Source organism: Dermochelys coriacea, chromosome 1 (genome assembly GCF_009764565.3).
Source record: "Dermochelys coriacea isolate rDerCor1 chromosome 1, rDerCor1.pri.v4, whole genome shotgun sequence".
NCBI lineage: Eukaryota > Metazoa > Chordata > Testudines > Dermochelyidae > Dermochelys > Dermochelys coriacea.
Genome location: NC_050068.2, coordinates 267,827,171 through 267,854,238, shown reverse-complemented (window position 1 = coordinate 267,854,238; position 27,068 = coordinate 267,827,171). Strand labels below are relative to the sequence as shown.

At 46.3% G+C, this 27,068-nt stretch overlaps 1 long non-coding RNA gene across 1 annotated transcript; it reads left to right on the top strand.

Annotated features, from left to right (window-relative positions):
* Positions 1-442: 442 nt before the first annotated feature.
* LOC122455671 lies at positions 443-21,921 on the top strand. The gene is made up of 4 exons (XR_006274039.1): positions 443-452; positions 2,956-2,962; positions 3,323-3,338; positions 21,737-21,921. It is a non-coding gene; the product is annotated as an uncharacterized LOC122455671 (long non-coding RNA).
* The last annotated feature ends 5,147 nt before the right edge of the window (positions 21,922-27,068 follow it).

Below are 27,068 nucleotides of genomic sequence, written 5' to 3'. Positions count from 1 at the left end.
GCAGAAAAAGATTGCATATTGTGACTGTCTGCAATAGTCCTTAGATATGGAAAATGAAAATGAAATTCAGGTGTCATGGTTCCAGTTCTGAGGTAAGACTTATAACCAGATTTTCAAGCAGATCTAAGGGCCACAAGTGGGGCCAGATTTTCAGAACTCCACACCCAAAAGATTGAGCTCTTTTGAAAATGTGGCCACTTACTTTGGCACTTCAGTGGAATCACATTTAAAAATCTGGCCCTTTGTGAGTCTGATTACCATAAATTCAGAGGAAGTCTAAGGTCTGGTCAACACTCAAAATTTAGATGGGCATGGCTAAAATGGTCAGGAGTGCAAAAAAAACCACATCGCTGACCAACCCAGCTATGTCCACCTACCCCTCAGTGTAGACCCAGCTATGTCAATGGAAGAATGCGTCTTTCAACCTAGCTACCATCATTTGGAATGGCAGAGTTCCTACACTAACAGAAATCCTCTTCCATCATTGTAGACTGCACCCCATAATGTAGACCAGAGTCCCTAAAGTGTGGGATGTGCCCCCTAGGTGGGCATAGAGGAACATCCGGGGGGGGCGTGGTTGGCCGGGCCAGGCTCCCCACAAGGAGTGGGGAGGGAGCACCACCCAGCCCGATCCCTGCCCCCAGCTCTGCTCCTATTCCATCCCCAGCCATGTCCCCAGCTCCCTCCTGGCCCCATCCCCAGCCTCGGCACAGCTCCGCTCCCGGCCCTGTGCCAGCCCCCAGTCTCAGCCACTGGCTGCAGCTCTGTTCCTGGCCTGGAGCCAAGGCTGGGGACAAGGCCAGGAGTTGAGCCACACCTGGCCATGGGCTCAGCTGCAAGCTCCCACTACAGCCTGGCTGTAGCTCTGTTCCTGCCGCAGCATCCAGCCTCGGCCCCTGGTCATGGGCCTGCTCCCAGACCCACCCCCAGCTGTAGCCCTAGCCTCAGCCCTGTTACCTCTGTCCGTATCTTCCATTCCAGCCATGGCCCTACTCCCAGCCCCTGGGGGGAGGGCAAACAGGGTATCGGGGGGAGGGGGCACAACCTTCAAAAGTTTGTGGACCACTGGTGTAGACATATCCTACGTTGGTGTATTTTATACCTCCTTCTGCTCTCCCATCCCAACATGTATATTACACCAATTTAAGCACCACCAGCTCTCACTTACCTGCCTGTTCACTGTCTATGGCCACTCAGTCCTGGGTCTTTCTGCTGAGATTTTTAACAAGACACTAATTTCTTTCAGTTGTGGGTGTTTTGGTCAGTTCTATTGGGAACTGAACTGAGCCTATTAAAATGTTTCCGCATTAAAACAGAGCAGAGACATGCACGAAACTGAATACAAAATATAAGGGAAAATATAGACTGAATCACTTTTATATCCTCCTCTTTAGGGCTGGGGGGGTAGCAGATTTAAAAAACGTGAGCTGGATTCATGAACAACTTTGTCAACTCCAAAACCAGCCAATTAAGTAGGATTTTATGTGGGTGTATGGCAGGTTTTTGTATTATTTTTAGTATTGTTGTAGAACCATCCACTCCCACATCCCCCAATTCATTGCTGGGCAGTCATAAAAAATTTGAGTCACTTCAGAGATTTCCAGAGTTCTGACTGCCATTTAAAGTCAGCCTTAAGAGCTCAGGCAGCAAACAGAATGTTTGAAATGGCCCAATTCAGGCAAATCAGTACAAATAGGAATATAATGATTATTTTCCTACCAGCAGACAAAAGGATGCCGCTTGCGGGATCCCACTTACTGCAATGAAATTGTACTTTAAAGCTTTATCATAAGCAGCACTATAACGAGTCCATTTCTGTTGAAATGCACTCAGTACTCTCACAGCAAAATTCTCCTCTCAGATACACATGATAAGTTGTGTCTTCAATATTCTCCTCTATCTACCTGCATATTTCTGACCCACTCCGCAGAGGTGGGAGTAGCAGAATATCCTGGCAAATCTGAAAAAGAGGATTTGTGTCTGAATTTAGTACTTGTAAAAAGTTGGACTGATAACCTTGAAGTTCTCTGTTTATCCACAGAACATGGATAGCATCTGCAGCACCAGAACAAGCGGTACCACACCACATTACCAATTTACCACAGCCCCAATATGGAGGGACCATCTCTAGTGGTAAAAAAGTAATTTACTCTACATTCCCGCCCAGTCTTTGACTTCTGTGTTGAAACTGCCAAAAGGGGTACCAAATTTTGGGGGGGTATCTGTTGTACTGTGGAAACTTGGCCCCTGGGAACTTGACTGGGACCAGCGAATGTCTTTCACGAACACTACCTACCGACCAGCAATCAGATGGAATAATTTTCAGTTGTGCCATAGTGCTGTCTGATTCTCCAGCCTCACTTCACAGCAAGCCCATGCAAATAAATGGTCATAATTTTCATAATATGAGTAGCTCTATAGAACTTCTGACTTTTTAATCAAGCCTAATTGCCCTCCTTACTTTTTGTTGCTTGGAAGTCAGAAAATGTTTGTAAAATTCTATGCTGACTCTAACTCAAGTCAATAAAACTTAACTCTATCCCACACTACAAAGTTTAAAAAGAGCAAAGAGAGTGTATAGTGCCATAATATTGATTAATGTTTAGGGAGAAGTGATTTGAAGGAGGGAGGTATACCTATAGACTTCTATCTATTTTGCAATATTGTCATTAAGGGACAAGAGTAATAATAAAGGTCTTATACAGAGTTACATAGAGAAATATTTCATAAACATACTTGTGAAAAATGTACTTAAAAGTTCAAGATCACCTTGTGTGTAGTAAACGGCAGGGAACCTAATAATAGGCCAACAAGAAAGATGTTGCTGGAAAAAGAAGAAACAGAGAACACTGATATGATTTCAGGGGAGCACACCAGTGCTGGACGAATAGAATTTTCTGTGTTATTTAAATCCAAAATTCCCATCTGTTTTATATCTCCCTCTTGGTCTTTCAGAGCTCCAGTGGCACTGCCAGCTGACAGCTCCGGCCCCACCACCTTGGGTCTGAAGCGGAAGATATCACAAAGGTCACTGAAAGTCACAGAATCCGTGACTTCCATGATCTCTGTGGGTATAATCTTATCCTTGACTATAAGTGAATAATATCTCAATAGAAAAACTGGTGGGTGCAAACTATTCAAGAAGGTGAAGTGTACACCAGTTTGAAAGCTGCTAATACAATTCTCTTTTATGACCAGAAATGTGCCAGATACGGTAAGGGAGGATTTTAATACATATCAAAAAATTTCTGGATCTTATATTAGGTATTGTGAGAGGGTCGGGCCCGATGGCGATAGAATAATCCTATTGGGATCTGGTAAGAGGGTGGGCAAAGCCCGTCCACTACTAAAGGATCCCCCCCAGCCTAAAAGGGGGATCCACAGGACCTAGACACTAAATATATCCGGGGGACAACTAATGAAATAACAGGGACAGGAGTGTGGTCAAAGGGTCAAACGAAGGGAACCGGACACGGACACCGAGCAGAGAACCCCGGATAGCGCCCACTGCTCCTCAAAGGTGTCAAGGGAGTCAGAGGACGCCGCCCAAAGGAACTCTGCCCGGATACGTGAACAGACAGAGGATCGGAAATAGGCCCCACAGTCATAGGAGACTCCATCGGCCAAACTCCTCACTCTGGTTTTATAGATGGCCGTTTTAGCTAGGGCCAGGAAGAGGTTGACCAGGAGATCCTGTGACTTTGTGGGGCCATGGATAGGGAGTGCATAAATAAGAAGGTGAGGGGAAAAGTGCAACCAAAAACTTAATAAAATATTGGTGAGGAGCCGGAATAGAGGCTGCAGCCTGGCACACTCCAGATGTGTGCGCCAGGGTTTCCCTCACGCTGCAAAAGAGGCAGACGTCTGGGATGGGGTGATCCGCGCCAAGAACACGCCCATGCTCACAGCTCCATGAAGGAGTCGCCAACTGATATCACCGGCGTGCCTCAGGACTAAGGTGGAATATAGGCTGGCCCACCGGGGCTCCTCACCCTCCAAAGGTGGCAGGAGGTCCCTCCATTTTTTATCGGAGCAGGAAGGTGAGGGCATGAAGGGTGTGGAGCACGAGCGTGTATAGATGTTTCCTTGGCGCGGTTTGGAAGCAGACCAGCTGCATCTCATGCAGCCGGCTCACGGTGAAGGGCTGAGGGGGTCGGTTGGGTCCATGGGGCAAGGGCCCAATTAAAAGGTCCGGTGCTCCCTAATGCAGGACTCGGTTGAGATAAACCCGAGCAGCAGGCAGAAAAGCGACCTCCTGAAGTACGTGCCGGGGAGTACAAGGTCTGGAGAGCCCCGTGCGCTGAGCAAGCGTTAGGAGATCCAGCCAGTCACCCCGGTTGTAGTCCAGGAGGTCTCCGACTCTTGTGACTACTGCCAGAACCAACCTCTGGCGCACCGAGCGGGATTCCGCCACCTGCACAAGGAGCTGGGGGTTGTGTAGCAGGGGCTCCACGAGGAGATCTGCCCCCTCGGTGGCCGCCACGAACCCAGTCGTTGAAAACAGTTTCCAGGTCCGGAGGAGGTCCTGGTAGAAGACCGGCAGCCTGGAGAGGTCTCGCAAAAGACTTCTCGGATGGAGATAAAGGAGCTGCCAATCGTATCGGAGCCCTCGGAAGCGGTGCAGGAAGGCGTGCGCCAATACGCTCCATGCTGGACTATCTGCACCATAAAGGAGCTTCTGCAGGGCCTGGAGGTGGAAGACATGGACTTGAGTAAGCGGACCTTTCAGGCCCTGCCCTCCCTCCTCCAGGGGTAGATGGAGAACCCCTACAGGGACCCACTGCAGTCCTGACCAAAAGAACTCCAAAATCGATGTCCGGAGGTTGGCCAGGAAACCCAGGACCAGGACCAGGGTGTTGAGCCAGTACCAGAGCATGGACAGGACTAGTTGATTCAGCAGCAGTGCTCTCCCTTGAAGGGAGAGGCACCAGAGTAGTCCTGTCCATTTCCGCATCCACTCTACCACCCTGCCCTCTAAACCGTGCCAGTTCTCCAGCAGAGACGGATGCATGGCAGAAAGGTAAACACCGAGATAGAGCAGCGGACCCGTGCTCTACCGGATGGCCTGAAGCGCGGGTGGGAGGGAGCTCGCCTGCCACCAGTCCCCTACCACCAAGCCAGAGCTCTTGACCCAGTTGACCTGGGTGGAGGAGGCTGCCGAATAGATGGCCTGGCAAGCCTCCACCCGCACCAAGTTGCCCAGGTCCTGGACCATGAGGAGCATGTCAACAGCGTATGCTGACAGGACCAGCCGCAGCTCCAGCTCCCGCAGCACCAACCCTGTCAACCTCCTTCGGAGGAGACAGAGGAAGGCTCAATTGCCAGAGCGTACAGCTGGCCTGAGAGGGGGCACCCCTGCCGTACTCCTCGCCCAAAGCGGACTGGTTCGGTCAGGGTCCAGTTGAGCCTGACCAGATACGCTGTGGTGGCGTACAGCGCCCAAAGAAAACCCACAAACTGGGGTCTGAAGCCAGACACTTGCAGAGTGCTCAGGAGATATCCGTGATCCACCCTGTCGAACACCTTCTCCTGATCCAAAGGCAGGAGGGCGAACGACAGACCATCCCTACACCAGAGTTCCATAAGGTCCCTCACCAGATATAGTTTGTCGAAGATGCTGTGGCCTGGGGCGGTGTAGGTCTGGTCTGGGTGGATCATGTCCACCAGCACGGACCCTAGCCGCAGCGAGATGGCTTTCGCTATGACCTTGTAGTCCGTGCTGAGGAGCGAGACGGGACGCCAATTTCGTAAATCGCGGAGGTCCCACTTCTTCGGCAATAAGGCGAGCATGGCTCGCCTGCACGAAAGAGGGAGGACCCCGCTCTGCAAAGATTCGGCCCAGACAGTGACTAAGTCTGGGCCCAGGATGTCGCAGAACACGCGGTAGAACTCCACGGTCAGCCCATCCATGCCCGGAGATTTATTGGTGGGCATGCGATGGAGGGCTTCCGAGAACTCGGCCAGAGTGAGAGGCAGCTCTAGCCGGTCTCAGTCACCCGTGCTGACCGTAGGGAGCTCCTCCCAGAGCACTTTGCAAGCGTTAGAATCAGTTGGATCTGGGAGAAAAGGCTTGTATAGAAGGCTCTTGCCCTCCCGCACATCTCCACTAGATCCATGATGGGGGGGTGCCATCTTCTGCCAGAAGACAGGTGACATGTTTCTTGGCCCCCCTCCTTTTCTCCAGGGCGTAGAAGAAGCAGGAGCCACGATCCATCTCCCAAAGGAGACTGATGTGGGATCGAACAAAGGCACCCCGGGCTCAGTGGTCCAGAGCTCCTCCCGCTTCTCCCGGCACGCTCCGCAGAGGGGCGGATCCTCGGGGCTGGTGGCCAGATGCTTCTAAAATCTCTTCTTTAGACGTCTTCTAAAATCTCCCGCAACTCCTCTCGCAGTGCATGTGGGGGGTTACAGTCTCCTGGTTACTCCCCGACAGAGCCCTTGGTACAGCCCCATGGCCCACCAGGATGGGCAGACAGGGTGCAGACCCCCGACGGGGCACCGATTGGGCTGGCGCCACTAGGCCCGTCTCAAACCTTAGGGCAATAGGGGGTGGCGGAGGGAGGATAGCAGCCCCTAGTGGGTCGGGACAGGTAAACACAAAGGCTGCTCCGTGGGGGTCATCTATTGGAAAAGGGAAGGAGACAGCCCCAGGGGCGGCAATAACATTGCGGGAGGTGGACAGGATAAGGACAGGGGCAGGGGCAGGGGCAGGGTTAGAGGCGAGATTTTGGGTGGGGAGACAGCTCTCAGTGATGCTGGGCACAGGCTCTATGGTGGGTTCGGCAGTCCCAGCATCAGGAGGTGGACTATCTTCTGCAGGGCCCCCTCCCGGGAAGGAGGTCAATTGCTCCTCACCAACAAGGGGTGCCCCTGGTGGCTCGGGTCCCGGCCGCATGGCACTGGCCGTCACCTCAACAGGCTCGGTGGCCATCAGCGGGGTGCCATCTGCAGCCGGGTTGATGGAGGAGTCCAGGGCTCCTCGGAGATGGGAGCAGAAGCAATGGTTAGGGAGACGGAGCATGGGGAAAGGGGGGCTGGAGTGAAGTCGCCCAGATCAAGGCCCGCTGGCATAGGGTCATCCTCCCCCTGGGTGATCAGAGTCAAACCCAGGGCCTCAATCTCCTCATATATGGATGGGAGATCACTTTCCGCCACCCTGGGATTCTCCCTGCCGGCACCCAAAGCGACAGTCACCTCGGGGCTCACAGAGGTTTCAGATGGCGCCAGGGCAGGAGCGGCTTCCTCAGGGGCCTCAGAGGGGAGAGACTCCCATGGAGGGGAGATACTGCCTTCCAGTGCTGCCATGTCTTCCCCAGCCGGCACCGGTGGATGGAACACACCCGTGGGTAAAGCAGAAGTCTCGGCATATATATATATTGATATATATATCAATATATATGCCATCATGTGCCAGCAATGCCCTTCTGCCATGTACATTGGCCAAACTGGACAGTCTCTATGTAAAAGAATGAATGGACACAAATCAGACGTCAAGAATTATAACATTCAAAAACCAGTTGGAGAACACTTCAATCTCTCTGGTCACTCTATCACAGACCTAAGAGAGGCTATCCTTCAACAAAAAAGCTTCAAAAACAGACTCCAACGAGAGACTGCTGAATTGGAATTAATTTGCAAACTGGACACAATTAATTTAGGCTTGAATAGAGACTGGGCATGGATGAGTCATTACACAAAGTAAAACTATTTCCCATGTTATTTCTTCCCCCCCCCACCCCACCCCACCCCCCACTGTTCCTCTGATATTCTTGTTAACTGCTGGAATTAGCCTACCTTGCTTGTCACCATGAAAGGTTTTCCTCCTTTCCCCCCCCTGCTGCTGGTGATGGCTTATCTTAAGTGATCATTCTCCTTACAGTAAAAAGAAAAGGAGTACTTGTGGCACCTTAGAGACTAACAAATTTATTAGAGCATAAGCTTTCGTGAGCTACAGCTCACTGCATCCAATGAAGTGAGCTGTAGCTCACGAAAGCTTATGCTCTAATAAATTTGTTAGTCTCTAAGGTGCCACAAGTACTCCTTTTCTTTTTACAATGGATGTGGGAACTGTTCGGGTTCAGAAACCAAACTTGAACTTGAGGAAACATTTAGTTTCCATCCAAAAAACAAACAAGTGTTTGTTTTTTGTTGCTTCATTGTCACCACAATAAAAGTAAAGTATGGGAAGTTGTAAAAAAATAGATGTCATATGCTTTTGATGGTCAGCAAATGTATTCAGTCAACCCACACATGCAGCACCACTTGTTGATGGCTTGTTGCAGATTTTTTACATGCCACAATTTCCACAACTGATCCGTTACTGAGAGTAACCAGCCAGTTGATAGCACACACATCAGTTGAAGTGGTCGTGCAGCCAGCATTTGCTTGTCACAGGAAAATGAGTGAGTAAACGCCCTATTCCCCAGGTTTACCCTCAGCTACCTGTAGCCCACGAAAGCTTATGCTCAAATAAATTTGTTAGTCTAAGGTGCCACAAGAACTCCTGTTCTTTTTGTGGATACAGACTAACACGGCTGCTACTCTGAAACCTACTGGGATAGACACCATGAGAGTGCATGTAGCAAGGAGAGGGGCTCCTTGAGAAAGCCAGAAGGGGCAAGATAGAATAAAGGGGTAGGCCAAAGAAGCTTATTAGAGGAGGAGGAGCCTAAGAGACTGGCCCCACTGAAGTCAGTGACAAAACTCCTATTCGCAAAAAGAAAAGGAGTACTTGTGGCACCTTAGAGACTAACAAATTTATTAGAGCATAAGCTTTCGTGAGCTACAGCTCACTTCATCGGAGGCATTTGGTGGAAAAAACAGAGGAGAGATTTATATACACACATAGGGAACATGAAACAATGGGTTTATCATACACACTGTAAGGAAAGGTTTCAGAGTAGCAGCCGTGTTAGTCTGTATTCGCAAAAAGAAAAGGAGTACTTGTGGCACCTTAGAGACTAGCAAATTTATTAGAGCATAAGCTTTCGTGAGCTGAAGTGAGCTGTAGTTAGTCTCTAAGGTGCCACAAGTACTCCTTTTCTTTTTGCGAATACAGACTAACACGGCTGCTACTCTGAAACACATCCATTGTAGTTTGTCTTCATATATTGTTACAAACTAACCATTCTTTTACTGATGCAGCACCCCCTTGGTGCCTACCATACTACTGCCGTGCCTGGAACACCAAAAAGGTTAGTTTACCCACTTTTTTGTTTTTTTTAAACCAAATGCCACTGGTCTCTTCCCTGATGCCTGGCTCGAGGCAGTAGGACCAGAATTGGGGGCTTGACATGTGAGGTTTTTCTAATCTACTGTCACTGCCCACAGTGCCTTATCAGGCTGAAGGAGAAAGTATGTACTGCAGCTGCTGCACTCCTTCCCTGCTGTCTGTGTTAGGTCTGGATGGGGCAGAGGAAGTTTTGGCAGCTGGCCACAGGGAGGAGGAGGAAGGACTAGGGGAGCCTGCAGTAGAGCAGCTGCTCCTTAGCTAGGGTAGCTTCTAAAGATCAAAGACTTGGAGCACAGCAAAAGCTTTCAGTCCTTTGTTTACCTTAGCAGCAGGGGACCCTAGCTGACATTTGCCAATGATGATGCTCCTTAAATCCTCCTCTGCATACAAAAGACTGTTGTAGAAGATACTAGTGTCAAAATCTATGGTATTCCAAGAAGTAATATTTTATGTAGGAGGGAAAACAATCTAAAGGATATAACCCTGTCTTGCTGTAGAGCATAAGCAAACTCTTAACCTATGAGAGTAAGAAAGATACTTCCCCTTTGGGCTGATTCTTCCAAAATTGTCTTGCACAGGGATTCTTCCACCTTTCTTTGAAGCATCTGGCTCAGTTACTGTCAGAGACAAGATAGTAAACTACATGGATCACTGGTCTGGCGATTCCTATATTGGCATGTTACACATTCTGTATGTGCAATGTGCACAGTATTTGTATCTAAAACATTATCTTGCAGTCTCCCTTGTTTTTGTCACTCCTGCTCTGCTTCTCCTTATTTGTTGGGCATTTGGATTTAAGATTCTGTAACAATTATCTCAGTATATTTGTAAGTACACTACAAATTAATAAATAAATCCACATTTTCCAAAATTTATCTGAGCTACTTCAGCATTTCCCTATAAAATGGGCAATAAATGCAATATCTCAGATTCTGTGGTGTGATTAATATTGGCAAATGTGGTATTTTTTTAATGGTGATCACAGTGAATGAAACATATGCTGCATTTTCTAATCAGCCAATCTTATATCTAGGTGACTTTGCAGCACCCAAAAAGCCAAGGCACAGAATACTGTTGTTGTTCTGCACAGTATTTCTGAACCACTTCTTTATTTGGCCACATTATATTTGAAAAAAATTTTCTTCTAAGGAAGCTTTATTATCCCATGAAATATTTATATTGTGTTCATTTGAGGTGTTAATTTCTAATTTTCAAATGCAATTAGATATTCTGGAATTAGTGTTGTTAGTTGCAACAGTAATAATAAATATTATTGATCAGGAATTCATGCCCACGGGCTTGATAGCTGACTCAATAAAAACATTTTCCAGGCCTGCAGCTTTTATTTAACTACTCTATCTGTAAAAAGAAAAGGAGTACTTGTGGCACCTTAGACTAACAAATTTATTTGAGCATAAGCTTTTGTGAGCTACAGCCCACTTCATCGGATGCACGAAAGCTTATGCTTAAATTTGTTAGTCTCTAAGGTGCCACAAGTACTCCTTTTCTTTTTGTGAATACAGACTAACACGGCTGCTACTTTGAAACCTGTACTCTATCTGTACTACTTATTTGTAGTATTTAACTATCTGTTTCACTCTGTCCTGGAGTAAAGTCCAACTTTAATGAATAAAACTCTTGGTTTTAATTGGAATCTTTGTATCATTGCCTTGCTGGGGATTTATTATGTAATGGAACAAAGAGGGTATTTTGTCAATATATTCTTGCAGACTAATTCTCTATGAAGATCAGTGGGCACGTTGCCTCATTTGCTGTATTTTGAGAGACAGATATTAGGCAAAATCCTGCACTCTTTACCCAAGCAACTCTCCAGAGACTTCAGTAGGAGGCTGAGTAAAGAATGCAGGATTTGACACGCTGTGCACAACAAAGCTGCCCAACTTTATCCAACTAAAGGCGTGTATGGCTGGAGCTCAGTGATCTGTAGGCCCCATCCTGCAAAGATTTACCCATGTGTTTAAGCACATGAGTAGTCCCATTGACTTCAGTAGGATTACTCATATATGCATCAAATTAAGTGTGGTTTCAGAGTAGCAGCCGTGTTAGTCTGTATTCGCAAAAAGAAAAGGAGGACTTGTGGCACCTTAGAGATTAACAAATTTATTTGAGCATAAGCTTTCGTGAGCTACAGCTCACTTCATTGGATGTGGGGGACCTAATTTGCATAAAATGAAGCCTACTGTTGCATGTATTATCATGGATGTGTCACCTGCCATGATTTCAGGTCCCAGCATACAATGTTCTACCTTGATCTGAATGGCCAGGCCTGAAGTCTAATAAATCTCACTTCTTAAATCTTGTTTCTGTTACTGCAACCGTACAATGTTTCCCTCTGTTCAGTACTGGGTTTACAATGGCATCATGGGGCAGGGCCCGTGCTCAAAAGGGGCCCCGGCCCGCTCCACTTGTGCTGCATCTAGACGAGCTGGTTCCTCTCTACTCCCTGGCTCCTCCCCACTCCCTGCTGGCTTCTCTCTGCCCCTGGCCCACTTGCCAGCTCCTCCCCACCCCCTGACCTCTCGCCCCCTGCCCACTGCTCGCTTCTTTCAGCCAGCTAAGGGTTCCCCTTTGCCCCTGTCATTGGCAGGCAGCTGCTGGCAGAGCTGGATGCAGAGAGGAGCCTGCATCTGCTGCCGCTGTGGGCCAGTGACCGTCCGTTTCGGGCTCCCTGGGGGTGGGGCCCGCTTCTCCCTACTGCTCTACAGAAACGGCAGGCCTGGGAAGTTGGAGGCTGTCTTCCCCAACCCTGGCCCATACAAGGAAACGCCTCTTCCACTGTGAACACCATCAGCTCCAGTCGGATAGGCCTAGGTGGGGCCCCGGAGGATGGGGCTGCTCTGGGCTCCTGAGTTTCAGCTGTCCTGCCTCCTAGTGCTGTGCTGGGAGAGGGGATTCCTGCTCTGCGCTGGCTCAGCAGGGCAAGGGGGAGTGGGTCTGTGGGGAGGATGCGAGGGGTGGGAGGTGCTGGGCAGTGGGGGAGGTTTGTATATTTTGTGGTGCTAGGCAGTGGGAGTCTGGGGGGCTGTGGGGAAGGGTACTGGGCTGTGGGGGTGGGGAAAATGTGTGTGTGTTGAGGTGCTGGGCAGTGGGGTGTCTGCAGTACTGGGCAGTTGTGGTGGGGCTGAGGGTGGGAGGAACACTAGGCGGGGGGGTGTTCAGGGCACTGCATTGGGGGGGTGCTGGGCATAACTGGTCCAAGGGGTGCTGGTGGGGGGGAGTGTGCATCCGGTGACTGCCAGTTTGTAAACAGTGCCCTCACACTGTGTGGAGCAGGGCTGCCCCCTCCGGACCATGCCCCATTGCCCCTGGCCAGCCCCTCACTCCAAGAACTGACCTCCCTATGCCATGTTCCATTTTCCCTATAGGGGCCCACAAATATGGAATGTACCAGCCGAACGTAATTAATCAGATCTGAAAAACAGTGCAGAGCAGCTTCCAGTAAGGTAGGAATTGGGATGTATACATGAAACTCTCTCCAAACCCTTTTTTTCCCACCTTAAAATATAATTTAACTTCATTCATTCATTTATCTTTCTTTCAGAAACTCTTATTGTTACTGGATCACAAGGAATTTTTAATCTTTGGTACTATGAAGGTTAATATCCTGACCTAACAGATTAAGTCATGAAGGGGCATCAGAGCAGTGCTGGCTCCTTAGAGAATCCCAGTGCCATCCTCCATGTCAATGATGAGGGCCAACGTGTGGGACATTGATAAGAAGTGGCATGTACCTCTGCCAGAAAAGGCTGTACACCACAGTATATGCACTGTCTGGACAGGTAACTGGCTATCCCTCTGTGGCTGTTTGGGGGGATCTTTGTACCATTTATGCATTCCAGTTTGAGATTATGAACTCTGTATGTATCTTTATCAAACTGCAAGCTCCAGTTAGATTGTCAGGCTAGCCACCTTTTCTGTTGTCTTTTTACCTCCATGTTGGACTGAAATTCCAACAGATGGTGACAGAGAAGAATGGAGCCTGCAAGTTTCTCTTGAAAAGAGACAGTCATTGAGCGGCTATTAGCTAGTGAATAGACCTGGCCCAGATGAAACAATAGGATGGTTGGGGGAACATCCCCAGCAGCAGATCAAAGGAACCAGGTGTTGGTGGTGGAAGTATAAACTTGAGGGACTCTAAGAGCAGGAAAAGGAAGTTTGGGCAGGAGAGAGAAAAAGATAGGTATGCTTTCATAGCAGGGGTATCCTTTTAGACCTTGTCTACACTGGCACTTTACAGCGCTGCAAGTTTCTCGCTCAGGGGTGTGAAAAAACACACCACTGAGCGCCGCAAGTTTCAGCGCTGTAAAGTGCCAGTGTAGACAGTGCACAAGTGCTGGGAGCTACTCCCCTCATGGGGGGTGTGGTTTTTTATAGTGCTGGGAGACCTCTCTCCCAGTACTGGTGCCATGACTACACAGCCATGTTACATTGCTAGTAAGACATACACTTGGTTTACTTCTTCCTCAGCTGGTGCCACAGATAACAGTCCTAGAGGAGGCAGACAGATTCCATGATTCTGAAAAGAGGATGTGGGGGGGGGAATCCTGGACTCCTCAGAGGACTCTGTCCTAAGCCCAAAGAGTGGTGAGGAAACTGAGGCAGGGAAATGCAAACCGATGTGTTTATTATTTTTGTCTAGATCAGTGTATTTCTTGTTACCTCTACGTAAAACGTAATGGTGCTAGAAGCCTTTACAAAACCTATACGTCTGTTTGTTTTTCACGATCACATGTCCTTGAAGAATTAAACGGTAACCCAGAGTGCCCACACCGCTGGAGTTCTGGGACAGAGTGTTCTTCAGATACTGGGAAGACTGAGGGGTAACCACTGATCCTGGGGGCCTAGGGCTGCTGGGCTTTGTGGTTCCATTTCCGTGAAGGAGTGACACAGGGTGTATGCCCAAGAGACATGTCAGAGAGGCCAAGGGAAGAAACAACACTGCAGTCTACTGAGATCCAGGGAAGCTTAGAGAATGCAGATCCAGTGGATTGGAACCAAACATAGCCTAGCGAGTGGCCAGCAGAGGGAACATTACTATGACTGTGGGGGTGAACCTCCTAACTGTCAAGCCACACCCCTTAGAAGGACTGTCAGAGAAGCAAGGCCATCATCCTAAAGGTCTCCTCAGTGCTCTTCTGCTGCAAAGGTGCATGGGTACATCTAAGATAGGTGAGGTTCCATACACCCCCTTCCTGTGCTCCCCCAACCCATTTGCATGCACCTTATACATGGTAAAATGTATCCTGAGATGCTCGTTGTCACCAGTTTACAACCTCACCCTTTAGAGCTCTTACAGTCCTCCTTGCCACGATGAATCAAAAGACTCTCTTGGAGCTAATCAATGTTGTTCCTCAACCAGCCAGAGAGAGGGCTTGTGAGACCTACCCATTTTCTAGGGACTGAGTGACCTACTTTATCAGTGGCTTTTGTGTTCTAGTTCTTGGATGCCATCACATAAACCTGCCAACAAAAACTCCTTTATGATAAGAATCTGTAATACCTATGTCATATAGAATCTGAAGCAACACACTTAGGGTTGTAAGAAAACCATGTGTTTTTTAAATCAACTTAATACATAGCTAAGCATTTAAGAGCATGCTTTTTCCCCTTTTAAATACTTAGTTTGATACACACATGTACATGCATACAAATATAAACTGATAAACTTCATGCCAAAACAAATGTTCACACTGAAGTTACAAACTCCTGAAGGAGAGGGTTTAGTCATGGAAATGCTGATGCGCAGAAACCATGCAAATGTTATCACTATGCTACTGCTAGAACTGTGTAAGTTCATTTTTCTCAGCAAGGACCAGACAACGTAAGTCTAATTTATTTTTTGTACCACAACCTGTTTTTTTCTCCCTCATTTTATGTTACTACATTTTTATATGGTTTTTGTGACACCATCATTAATGATGGGGGGGGGAATGGAAGCTGCAAATTTGAAATGGATTGTTCAACTATGAATTCTGCCATGTGAATTTAATTTTACATAGTAATAAAGCACATTAAGTCTTGTGCAATTCCCAGACCAAAAAAAAAAAGGTGTTAAGCTGAAGTCAAGCTTGAGAACTTATCAGTAACAAAGGTAAAATATTTTACAAGAACATTCTAGTTCTCAAAAGTAGCCATCAGAAACCCCGGGAATTCAGAGTTAAGTCTAAACTTCAATCCCAAACACTCAACAGTGTGAAAAAGCAGTGGGGACATCTCAATAATTTTAACTCTGCCCAGTACTGAGACCAGATTCCATTTTCCCCTCTTTGTCCCTTTCTTACTTGCTATGTAAAAAATGCTATCTTTGGATTAGAACACTTTCTAAGGGCTTTAAGAAGTTCACAGCCATCGGCCAAGGAGTGGATTTGAAGACTGCACCACTACTGGGGAGGAGGGGGGAAGAGTTGTATTTTTCACATCAGGAAGAATAGTGCAACATCCGCATCCTGTATACTCTGAAGGTATAATATGGAGACACGGTTGCTACCAGTAGGAGGATTAGACTAGTATATGGAGGTGCAGGACAGCTTCTTTCCTTCCCCCTCAATATGTGTGTGAGGGGGGAGGGAAATTCATCCCTGAATCGTCTCAACACAAAAATATTTTCAGGTGTCAGAGTAGCAGCCGTGTTGGTCTGTATTCGCAAAAAGAAAAGGAGTACTTGTGGCAACTTAGAGACTAACAAATATTTTCAGGAGATAATGCCCTCAGCGGGACTTTGTTTCCTCAGGGAGAGGGGTTTAGAGAAGCTGAATTGATTCAAGTAGAAGGGGAAGGACAGTGGTGATGTCTCTCCTGTGGCCATGACTGACAGTCACTGGAACTGAGCATATGTCTGAGAGGAGTTTATTGGGAATGAAGATTCAGCTGGTGAATGCCAGCCCTAGCATGATATTCAGGAGTCGGGAGAAGATAACAGAAGCAGATATTGAGTCTTCTGGGATCTCTGGCTTCTGGGAGCTGGGTGGGTAGAACGAAGTAACAATTTATTCAGTAGGTTTAGCCTCTTTTCCTTTTCATGGAATCTCGTCACACTGAGCATGATTTTCTGAAATTTCTTATTTGAAATTATCCTCTGATATTGTGAGTATTAAGTTGTGGTGGGTTTTTTTTTGGTTTTTTACTCTGTGGATGATGGCATACAGTCTCAGGAAGTTTTCAACATTTCCTGTTTGAGCTATGTTGGTTAGTTGTGATTTGTCTAATAAATCACATGATTTGATATTGTTTCTGTTCCCTGACATGAGGAGTGTGTGAGTGCTTCTAGCTCAAATACTGACATGTACACATTTTTTTAAAAACGTTTTCTGCAAATATTTACACAGGCCACTTTGGAATTAATTTTCTGCAAACATTCATGCCAGTAAAACTTGATTGTTAAATTTCCTCAATAGACCAACACAAAAGAGCCTGCACCCCAACTTGGCTGGAGCAAATTCACCTCCAGTTGTGACAAATATGCCTTTTCCTGTCTCAAAATTGATCCCATGCACTTGACCTCTTTGAGGTCTTTAAAATAAGTTTATACGAAGCTTCTCAGAGAAGCCATTTTTGAGGAAAGATGTGGCAAACAAGTGTCAGAGGAATTTTCAAAACATAATACAGGTTTTCAGGAACCTAAAAATAAAAAAAAAAATAATTAGCTTTTCCAAATTATCTGAAAGTTGAGCAAAAATTCTCTACTTGCCACCCACTGCACAGATTACATTTGAAACAGAAAAGACCCTTTATGAGAATTTCAGAGGTGAGAGTCAAAGCTGGGCTTATAATAGAAATCAAGTCTCAACCTTAACAATGCAGAGGCAGTAGCCTTTCTGTAATATGACTGTCAGTTCAATTTTTGTCAGTGCAACAAACATGGAATTCAAATAAGTGCTAGCCTAGTGTTTGGATGGCAGTTTTAATCTGATGAGCACCTGCATAGTCTTGTTAAACTGTTGAAGCTGATATTGACATTCCATGTAAAACACTGCCATCCAGTGGCTACGTTTATAGGCTGTCAAAAACGAGTTTGTTGAAGAGAAAAGCTATAGGGATTATGGCACTTTTTTCTCATGCTGTTATATCACATTGATCTCTAGAATAGCAATTATAAAAGGAAGATTGCCATACTGAGGCTTTTGTGTTCTTTCTAATTTTATGCTTTTAAAATATCCGGTTTTGGTAGTAATTTAAAATAAAATACAGCATTTTTTATTCATAGATCACAGTGCTTCATAAAACATGGGGCGGGGGGGGGGGAACCTGTTACCTACTTTTCCATAACTTTGAGATTTGTTGCACATGTCCATTCCACTGTAGGTGTGTGCACACCTTGTTAAATAACTTTTTCTTTCTGCGATAATCATCAGGGCAGCTCGAGCACCCTGTGCCATCACTTACCATTTACTGGATAGACTCTGATAGAGATGGGAGGGAGGGCAGGTTGTGGACTGCACATGTGCAACACATCTGGAAGAACAACAGTTGCAGAAAGGTAGGTAACTGGGTTTTTTCTTCAAGTGATTGTACATGTCCATTCCACAGTAGGTGACTTACAAGCAGATTAACGTGGAGGTGGACTTGGAGTCTGCATGAGCAGCAGTTCTAGAACACTCTGTCCAAAACTGGCATTGTTCCTGGGCTGATGGTAAATGGCATAATGAGTAGCAAATATGTGAACTGATGACCAGGTCGCCACTCTGTAAATGTCTCAAATAGGTACTTACTCCAGGGAAGCTGCTGAAGCTACTTGCATGCTAGTCGAATGAGCCAACATTCTAGGAGGTGGCATGACTTTAGCTAACTGGTAGCAAAACAAATGCAAGAGGAAATCCAGGAAGAAATCCTCTGAGTGGAAACCAGTTTGTCCTTTACATAATAAATAACTGCACTGAGGAATTAAAGGACCTGATACAGTCCAAGTATAGAGCTAAAACTCTCCTCACATGCAGCGAAAAGCTCCTGCTCATCTCTCTGCGTGCGAGGGTCTGGGAAGAATGGCAAATAAATTGCCTGATTAACGTGGAAATTGAAAATCACCTTTGTCAGAAATTTTGGGTGAGGGCAGAGGTAAACTTTATCCTTATGGAAAACTGTAAGGAGGTTCAGAGACCAAGGCTCTTAATTTACCTGCTCTCTTTGCTGAGTAATTGCAACCAGAAATGCTACTTTCATAGAGAGGTAGAATAGGAAGCCAGTCATGAGAGGTTCAAAAGTGGCCCCATTAATTTTGTTAACAGGATGAGATCCCATAAGGGGAACAGATTCTTATACCTGTGGGTATAACTTGTCTAACGCTTCTAGAAATCATATAGCTATGGGTTTGGAAAAAAGCAATCTATTACCCACTGGAGGGTACAAAGCTGAAATAGTTACTAAATGTACTTTAATAGAACTAATTGTCAGACTTTGATGTTTTAGGTGCAACAGACAATTCAAAACATGGTTAATGGAAACCTGCATTGGAGAGACATGCTTCTGTTGAGACCAGATAGAACATGGCCATGTAAGCATGCCTAGTTAAAGGCTTTCTGCTATTCAGAAGCACTTCCTTGAATGCCTTTCAAGAAAGCCATTTCCACTGGTGTTAACCATGAAGTATCCATGCTGTCAAGTAGAGGTTGTATCCACGTTGTAGGTTGTGGTGGAGCAGTCCGTCATGGTCCTGAGAAATCATGTCTGGAACCAATGGGAGGGGGTCTCACTAACAATGCTAGTGGGGTTGAGAACCCAAGTTGGCAAGGCCATGACAGTACTATTAGTAATGAGTCAAGCATGGTTCAGCTTGGCCTTGAACAAAACACTGGGTAGGAATGGTATTGGAAGAAAGATGTATAGTAAGGAGTTCATCCATGATAGCAGGAAAGTGTCCATCAAAGAACCTGGGCTATGACCCCTGCCCCCTGAGCAAAACTGATGGCACTTTCTGTGGGCCTTTGTGGCAAACAGATCCACTTGAGTCCCCCACAGCTGGAAGAGGGACATGGCCATGTCCTGATGTAGGGACCATTTGTGGTGAGTGGTGGTCTGCTAACGTGTTTAGTCTCCTGGGTGGTAAGCAGCTTTGAGGTGAACAATGTGTTATGCCACACTCCCAAAGTAGACTTGCCTCTTATCACAGCTGGGATGAACACACCCCTCCCTCTCTTTACATACAGCATAGTTGCTGTGTTGTCTGTTAACACTAGCAGATTTTTCCCCCACAATATTTGGACAGGAGGCCGAAAAAGCTAGATGGATAGCATGGAGGTCCCTGACATTTATGAGAGTCCTCCTATCCCGTGAGGGCTACAACCTTTGAGTTTGCAGGATTCCTATGTGTTCTCCCCAACCCAGGGACAAGGTGTCTGTGACCAATGTAAATGTTGGTTGTGCAGAAATGAAGGGAACTCCCACACAGACATTCTGAGAGTCTATCCACCAGTCCAGAGAGGGAAGTGTGCACTGTGGTAATGGGATATGCTTTTAGTTTCAATACCACACCTCAACTTGGAACCTTGATGGAGGCAGAAACACTTTGGCTTTCATGGCATCCATGAGTGTTCCAGTAAACTTTGTTCCTTGCACAGTTTTAGAAATGATTTGTTGAGATTAAATAACAGTCCCACTGCACTGAAGGTGGCCTGGATGATGAATCCGATGCATCCAATGAAGTGAGCTGTAGCTCACGAAAGCTTATGCTCTAATAAATTTGTTAGTCTCCAAGGTGCCACAAGTACTGCTTTTCTTTTTGCGAATACAGACTAACACGGCTGCTACTCTGAAACCTGGATGATGACTGTCATGCTGGACAGTACTTGAGACTTGGACTGGCCTCTTACCAGCCAGTCATCCAGGTAGGGAACACATGGATTCCCAGTTTCCGCATATACACAGCTACCACAGCCGTGCACTTTGTGAAAACACAATGGGCTGTGGATAGGCCAAATGGAAGTACTGTGAGTTGGTAGTGGGTTCCATTCACTACAAACCTGAGAAACTTGCAATGGTTTGGACAGATCGCTGTGTGGAAGTAAATGTTCTGTAAGTTGAGGGCAGCATACCAATCCCCTTGTTCCAGGAAAGAAATAATGGAAGCTAGGGTAACTGTGCAGAACTTTATTTCCTTCAGGTATTTGATTAACTCTTGGATCTAAAAATAGATCTAAGACCATCTTTTGTTTTGGGAATAAGGAAATAGTGGGAATAAAAGCCCTTCCCCCTGAGAAACAGAGAAATGGCCTCTGCTAGAAGGAGAGATTAGACCTCCTGCTGAAGGCTTGTGAAAGTGGTCTCTGAAGAGGGATTGGGAGGGGGGTGTAGGAAAAAAAATGGAGAATATCCTAGACCCACTGTGCTTAGGATCCACTCATGCAATTTGATGCAACTCCAAGGAAGGAAGTGGGATAGATGACTGGCAGAGGTACAGATAGGAATAGATGGGTCTGTAGGTAGTGATACATTGCCCACGACAAACCCACCAAAATTAGTTAGACTGGACTACTGGTTGAGAGGAACCTGCTGCCACAGAGGAGGAGAGAAGTCACCTCCTGTAATTCCTGTCCCTTTTTCTCAGCAGGTCTTGGGGCCCAGGTATAAAGCACTGATATCTGTGAGTCTCCTGGGGCTGGAACCGTTTCCTAGTTATGTGTAGATTCCAAGTAAGGTTACCATAGTTCAGGATCCCAAAAAGAGGATCCTGGAAGGGGTAGGGGGGAAGCTGGAAGGGGGTATAGTTGAGGAAGCAGACTGGAAGACTGCAGCTATGAACATCTCCTCACACATATGGCAGATGCCATGGATCGAGCTGCTGAGCCTAATGCACACACTATTTTAATTCACGTATCTGGTGTTTTATACTCTCAAGGGGCATCCTCAATCACTGTAACTTCAGAACCTGAGTCTGTCATAGCATTTTTGTATTTTGAAAGTACCTTGCTTGCCCTTTGAGAACATTTTAAAAGGTGCTTTCAAGTCAGGTTGTCAAGTGCTATGCTTTACTAGACAGACAAGGTGGATCAGGTACTATACCTCAGGGCTTCAGCTTGACTCCTGCTGAAGCCCTGGGCCCCAGTAAGTGCACGCCACAGAGCTGAAGCCCCAAGACTCCACTCCCTGCTGGGCAGAAGCCCCTACCCCACCACCCCACTGCAAGGCAGAGGTCCTGAACTCACCCACTGCCACTCTGGTAGGTGGAGAATGGGGAGCTTTTGAGCTGCACTTTAACAGTAAAAGAACTGCATGTGGCTCATGAGCAACAGTTTGGCTAGTCCTGGCTTATTACAACAATTTGTACCCTACTAACTCCCCTTTTTGTTCTATGGCTGCAAAGGTGTTAATGGGCCACTCTACCTGGAATTGTCCCTTAGAATGTGTGCTAAACTACTTATGTAAACAATCTGCTCCATCATGCATTTAGCTGCATGTGTGTGTGGCAGGTATTTGGACCCCAGGAGACCGGAAATATCCAAAGAACAAAAAGAGACTACTATTACACCCCACCCAGGAAAGGAGGAGTGAAAGTGGTGTGACTGGTTTGGTCACAAAGATCCCCTCGAGACTGTCACGTGACGTGCTGATATTACCTCTGAGCCCGCTTTCCTTGTCAGCTTGGGACTCCAGAACCCTGCCTTGTTGAGCCACACACACTAGCCTACTGCAACACAGACCCAGGGTACAGTCCATGTCCCCAAAGCTGCAGACTTAACTGAAAATGGCTTAGCAGGTTACCTGCCTCCAGCACCCAGACACCCAGCTCCCAGTGGGATCCAAACCCAAAATAAATCTGTATAAAGTTTATACAGGGTAAATTCATAAATTGTCTACCTTCTATAACACAGACAGAGATGCACAACTGTTTGCTTCCCCCAGGTATCAATCACTTACTCTGGGTTTATTAATAAACAAAAGTGATTTTATTAAAGTATAAAAAGTAGGATTTAAGTGGTTTCAAGTAATAACAGACCAAACAAAGTCACCAAGCAAAAAGCCGCAAGTCTTAGCCTAATACATTAAGAAACTGATTACAGGTAATATCTCACACTCTGAGATGTTCCAATAAGCTTCTCTCACAGACTAGACTCCTTCCTAGTCTGGGCCCAATCCTTTCCCCTGGTACAGTCCTTGTTAGTTCCAGCAGACATCTCAGATGGTAAGCAGGGGTTTTCTCGTGACTGGCAGCCCACTTTGTCCTGCTCCACCCCCTTTTATAGCTTTGGCACAAGGTGGGAATCTTTTGTCTGTGCTTGTCCACGCCCCTGCCTCATCAATAGAAAAGTACGAGGATTAAGATGGATTCCAGTATCAGGTGACATGATCACCTGTCTTGTGAGAGCCCAGCCTCTATTCTTCCTGGGCTGGCCCACACATGCACAGGAAAGTTTGCAAATAAACAAAGCCATTTACAGATTCTGAAGCACCCTTAATGGCTTCCACTTAACATGTTTGCATCAGTAATACAAGTTTATATCTTATTCTCCTAACTTCAGACATAGAAATAATACATGCAAACAAATAGGATGAACACACACAGTAGATTATAAACTTTGCAATGATACCTTACGAGAGAAAAGGAGTACTTGTGGCACCTTAGAGACTAACAAATTTATTTGAGCATAAGCTTTCATGAGCTATAGCTCACTTCATCAGATGCAAGAGACTTTTGCATAAAGCATATTCCAATTTCATTATATTCACATTCATAAGCATATTTTCATAAAGCATATGGGTGCAACATCACAGGTGGGTCCTCTAGCAGGCCTGGAGAGGCCTCACAGAAGCAGCCAATCAGAGCCTAGCAGGCTCAGCTAAAAGGAGCTGCAAGGCGACAGCCATAGCAGCTCAGTCCATGGGTGGGACCAGAGAGACAAGGAAGCGTCCAGGGCTGTCCCTAGGCATACGCAGCACACGTGGCCGTGTAGGGCACCCAAAAATTTGAGGCACCATTCCCTGCGCTAGGCTGATGGGCTTCTCCCCAGCCCCAACCCCACCTCCCTCCCCTCCTCAGCCAGCCTGCTGAGGACTCCAGCCTCCAGCTCTGCTGCCCCAGTCCTGGGGAGCCCAGAGAGGTGCAGCCCTGGCCCACCATTGCCCTGTGTGGCATCCCTCCCTGGACCCTGCCTGCTTGCGCCTCTTGATCTCTGGCAGGGGCCAGCACAGGAGGAGGGAAACTTCCATGCGAATCAGTAGAAAGTGGGGGGGGAGGGGAGGAAGGTCGGGAGGAAGGGTGTGTGTGACAGCAACAGTGTGCTCACTGTCTCTCACACTCCCCAACACACACACACACACACACACACACACACACACACACACACGTATTATTGTTATTACTGCTTGATACTTCCTGTCAAAAAGCTCATGGTGAGCCAGGAGCGGCTAGGGGCTGCAGGAGGGCCATGAGCTCTGGCAAGATGCAGCCTCCATGTGACAGCGCGAAGCATGTCTTGAGTCACTGCCGCAGCATCTGCTGCGTTTGAACATCAGTGTGTATCAGCAATGGGAGGAGAGGAGAGTTCTGGGGGTCCACAGGTGAGGGTGGTGGCTGTGCCACCTCGACCCACTGGGGTCAGCAGCGCCAGCTGGGAACTGCCTTCAGTGGAGCACAGGGGCACCAGTTTAATAATACTGTGTAAGGCCCCATAAATCATAAGACAGCCCTGGAAGCGTGCTTCATTCTGGCCAAAGGCATAACCAGAGTTTGTTTCTGGCTGCATTGGCTCAAGTTGGGGTTGCAGGGAGAGCAAGGTCATAAGAACCTAGGTAAGGGTGAAGCTGAAAGGGGCTAAGTAGGAAGAGGCCAAGGAAGAAACAGTAATGAACTGAAATTAAGCAATGAATAGCTGCTGTTTGTAGTGTCCCTGGGTTGGAGCCTGATGCAATAGGTGGGCCTGGGTTCCCCTACCAGCCACAGTGGCATAAACCCCAAGAAGGGGACAGGGCTTAATTGAGACCCAGAACAAAGAGTTGAATTAAAGGGCCCAGAGTTGGGGCTGAAGACCCTAGCGAGAGCAATGGGGCTCTTTAATACCCCAGAAGGGGTTCATTTGGACTTTGTGCCTCAGCTGGAGGGACAAAGCCACTGAAGACCCTCAAAGGTTGGCTGAAAGGGGCACCAAGGAGGAGAAAGACAGTGCAATACCATGTCCAGCATCTAAGAGGTGGTCATGAGGTGAGTGGCCACATTACAAAAGGATACTGACTTCTTTGCCTAAAGAAGTGATCTATACAACATTATAATAAAAAACTCAGGTATTGGGCTGGTCTGGTGCAATGCAAAGAATTAACAAGCTGAGATCAGAATGGGGTGGCAGAGGAAAAAGAGCTCTCACAGGATCCTGAGTGAAAGGTGGCATGTGTAGTAAGTACTGGGTACCTTCTTGTCTGGGTATGCATCTCTTTTCTCAGAGGCTTGCCTGAAGTGGGTGGGTAGGGATTTTTTTTTTTCTTTGGAGGTATTGTCCCTTTTGCTTTGTTTTTGTCTTTGATAAGAAGTACAGTTAGATGTGTTATTAGATTGTGTACCTGCACCTGAGCCAAATAAAGGAGGGTGACTTTTTAAAAAAAAATATAAATTTTGCATTTGTAAGACTTTCGTATCATAGATGGTAAATATCTTTACAAAAAAACAGCATTATCTTTCCATCCAGCCTTAGAATGTATTCTGACCGGAAGTCAAAATTATGGCTGTATTTTAGGCTGACCTGCTGTTATAGGCCTTTATATTCTGCTCCTCACATTGGTATTTATATTATATGCTGTCCTATGGGCAAGGGGAGCTGGAAAGTCACCACCTGAGATTGTAGAAGGTCCTGCAACTGACATTCTATCTAAAATACCATTGTATTTTAACACAGAGGAAGTCATGGTACAACCAGCCATTCACCTGCAATTGCTGTATCCGATCCTCATGTCCTCTTCTGCTTTTATCTGCCCAACACCACAGGGGATAAAGAACCCAAACTCTAAGAGCATTTTTGTTTTCCTTTTTTAAGGAAAAAATATTCACTGACTACTTTGTGGTTTGTCTCCTTCTCTGCTGGTGTGAACAGGTGAAACTCCATTAATGACAACAGAGCTGTGCCCTTAAGTTTTAGCCAACTCTGCCAAAGCGCATGCAATGCTTTAGCCATGCTTTGATATGAATTCTTAGCACATATACCATCACTGCTCCTAGTTCGAATGTGTATTAACATTATGGATTTTGTTTTATGGATCAATTATTGTTAGAAATTATTACTCTGCATTAAACAGAAGCCACTTTCAAAAAATGTCATTATCACAAAGGTTGGATCCATCTAAAGATAAATACCAAAGTGGGCCATTTATATTATGGGCTGCAAACTTTCTTTAAAAAAAAAAATTTTTAGATAGAGAAGCACCAAAAATATATTAAACCAGTGGCATCTCTCAAAACAATTTCAGCAGGATTAGATGACACACCATTAAAATCACCATTGGTCATAAAATCCTTGTCTACAGTACAGTCCCACTATCACAGCCAATAGGGGAGCTGTGTTAGCAATGGGGGAAACTTCTCCAAAACCCTAGTATAAATACAGATAGACTAAGGCCTTGTCGACATTTCAAGCTTTGACAGCTATAGCTAGGTCAATTAGGGATTGTTTTTTTACTGGTATAGTTACACTGGTAATTGCCGTAGTGTGGATGCAATTATGCCAGTATAAAAGGTGATTTTCATCAGCATAGTTTTTTTCCATTGCTGTAGAGGAATATCATCTTCATCCCTATAGAACCACATCCACACTTTGGGGTGGGGGGACTGCTATATAAGGTTAATTCTCTTGTTTGCATAAAAAAAAATTAAGATAGATAAATAGTGGCAGAGGTTACTTCTCTGCAGAAATCTAAGTGCAGTCTAGTTTTGATTTATAGAATGAACACCCTACAAAAGTACACAATCTCTGAGCACAATGCCTGTTCACGAGTTACGTTTCAGTCCTCTTACATCCACCACTAGACTCAGGCCATGTCAACACTACCACTTACGTCTCCAAAATTTAGGTCACTGGATTAATTAAGTCGATGGGAAAGCTCTCTCCCGTCAGCTTAAAGTGGCTTCACTAGATCAGTGGTTCTCAACCAAAGGTACATGTACCCCTGGGGTACTCAGAAGTTTTCCAGGGGGTACATCAACTCATCTAGCTATTTGCCTAATCTTACAATAGGATACATAAAAAGCACTAGCAAAGTCAGTACAAACTAAAATTTCATAGACAATTACTTGTTTACACTGCTTTATATACTGTACACTGAAATGTAACTACAATATTTATATTTCAATTGATTTTATAATGATATGGTAAAAATGAGCAAGTCAGCAATTTTCCAGTAATAGTGTGGCTGGGATGCTTTTGTATTTGTGTCTGATTTTGTAAGCAAGTAGTTTTTCAGTGAGGTGAAACTTGCAGGGGGGTACTCAAGACAAATCAGACTCCTGAAAGGGGCACAGTAATCAGGAAAGGTTGAGAGCCACTGCGCTAGAGAGCTTACAGCAGAGCAGCTGCTTTGGTGTAGCTACGCCGCTATAAGCTCTGTAGTCATAGGTGAACTGGGGTTGAGCACCCCCCAACAACTCATAAAGGTGGTGCCTATGTTTGTAGTGTAACCATAGCCTGAGTCTCCAAGAGGTAAAGAAAGCTTTTCATGCCCTTAATGCAGTGGTCACCAACCTGTCAATCGCAATAGACTTGACAATCCTGGAAACTCTCACAGTCGATTGTGATCACCAGTCGCGGTGGGGCTGCCTGCCACGGTCCCACGCCGCTCCCGGAAGCGGCCAGCATGCCCCCGCAGCCCCACAGAGTGGGGCAGGGATCTCTGCATGCTGCTCTTGCCT